Source organism: Eleutherodactylus coqui, chromosome 5 (assembly GCF_035609145.1).
Source record: "Eleutherodactylus coqui strain aEleCoq1 chromosome 5, aEleCoq1.hap1, whole genome shotgun sequence".
Classification (NCBI taxonomy): domain Eukaryota; kingdom Metazoa; phylum Chordata; class Amphibia; order Anura; family Eleutherodactylidae; genus Eleutherodactylus; species Eleutherodactylus coqui.
This window is the reverse complement of record NC_089841.1, coordinates 69,891,437-69,893,441: the sequence shown is the minus strand read 5'-3', so window position 1 is coordinate 69,893,441 and position 2,005 is coordinate 69,891,437. Positions and strand designations below refer to the sequence as shown.

At 49.5% G+C, this 2,005-nt stretch overlaps 1 long non-coding RNA gene across 1 annotated transcript; it reads right to left on the bottom strand.

Annotated features, from left to right (window-relative positions):
- Positions 1 to 627: 627 nt before the first annotated feature.
- On the bottom strand, positions 628 to 1,773 carry LOC136626895 (uncharacterized). The gene is made up of 3 exons (XR_010792707.1): positions 1,708 to 1,773; positions 1,391 to 1,564; positions 628 to 795 (listed from the first exon to the last, which is right to left on the bottom strand). It is a non-coding gene; the product is annotated as an uncharacterized lncRNA (long non-coding RNA).
- Between the last annotated feature and the right edge of the window lie 232 nt (positions 1,774 to 2,005).

The window sequence follows — 2,005 nt, the reverse complement described above, 5'->3', positions numbered from 1 at the left end:
AAGTATACACATTGTGGCCCTAATGTTATGTCTGTATGCACCACTGGGCCCAAAAAGAAAGGAGTAGTCAGTGGCTTTCTGAACAGACTGTTACAATCGTGTGAGCAGATAAAGCAGAGGGCCCACACGATCGTGACTAAAGGAGTGGTAGTCTAGTAGTATACACGCACACAGGGAACACAGGAGAGTCACACAGAATCCAGGCAACCAAGCCTGTGCTACAGGGAGGATGACAGTGGCCCTACCTAAGCGGGGACATCAGCCCAGTAAGAGGACGGCCCAGCGATCTTAAGAACTGGGCCCTAGCAGATCCGAGGAGCCACACCACAGAACAGGAGTCATACACATGCCACATAACAGACACCGCCAACTGCATCAGGAGCAGGACAGGGCACACCGCCAACTGCATCAGGAGCAGGACAGGGCACACCGCCAACTGCATCAGGAGCAGGACAGGGCACACCACCAACTGCAACGTATAGTGAAAACCAGACAGACTCCACCCAATTCAGATTTTATAATTTATTGCTAGTGTGGATGTTACACCAAGGTTCATTCCGTGATATAGTCAAAAGGCCGCTGTGTTTATGGGTCTTCTCTGTTTACTGCATTGCAGTAAAATATTGCGCAGTTTTTCAGGATCCTCCGTCATAATTATTTTTTTTTTAAAAAGCGTATTAAAAAAAAGGGAGTCACTGGGAAAAAAAAGTTCATAAAAAGAAGGGTTTCAAGATTGCTGAACGTCGAGGGTCTCTTCACTGTCTGCCAGCCTTCCCGTTCTCAAGGACGTCAGATCTGCAGGAAATGACGAGAAATCAGCAGGTTAACAGTCACATCCCACCAGTATTACTGATTCCTAGATCCGCTCAACCCACTTACAATGACCACTACTCCCCCAACCAGGTTAGAAGAATTATACATACACACATGCGCGCACGTATACACACATGCGCGCACGTATACACACATGCGCGCACGCACGTATACATGCACGCACGCATACATGCACGCACGCATACATGCACGCACACATGCACGCACGTACGTATACATGCACGCACGCATGTATACATACATACACGCACGCATGTATACATACATACACGCACGCATGTATACATACATACACGCATGTATATATACATGCATGCATGCACGCACGCATGCACGTACACATGCATGCAAGCACACATGCACGCACACATGCACGCACGCATACACGCACGCATGCACACATACGCGCATGCACACATACATACACGCATGCACACATACGCGCATGCACACATACATACATGCATGCACACATACACGCATGCACAGATACACGCATGAATGTACATATGAGCAGATGCAAGCAATGAAAAATTTGGCAGATGCAGCAGCTTACCTCGCCGAGTGACGTCAGGTGGTGTCCTAGCGAAGCGAAATTCCTCTCCAGAAGAGTCGTCCTCTCCAAAAGGCGGGGGGCAAATGTGAGATCAGCACCTAAAACGCCAATCTCCGGTTCCGTACATTGTACAAAACGCAGCCAAATGTCAGGTTCCTCTCCACACGAGTCGTCCTGTGGAAAACGGAGAGCATATCACCACATGCAAGCAAAAACCTGCAAATATGCACATATCAGGTGATGCAGGAGAAAACCTGCAAATATGCGCATATGAGCAGATGCACGCGATGAAAATTTTGGCAGATGCAGCAGCTTACCTCGCTGAGTGATGTCAGATGGTGTCCGAGCGAAGCGAAATTCTTCTCGAAACGCGTCCAAATGTCAGGATCATCTCCACACGTAATTTTGCAATAAGGCGCACAAATCTCGGGTGGCGTCTCCACACGTAGCGCACAGCGCGCAAATCTCAGGTGACCGCGTCTCCACACGTAGCGCACAAATCTCAGGTGAGCGCGTCTCCACACGTAGCGCACAGCGCGCAAATCTCAGGTGACCGCGTCTCCACATGTAGCGCGCAAATCTCAGGTGGCCACGTCTCCACACGTAGCGCACAAA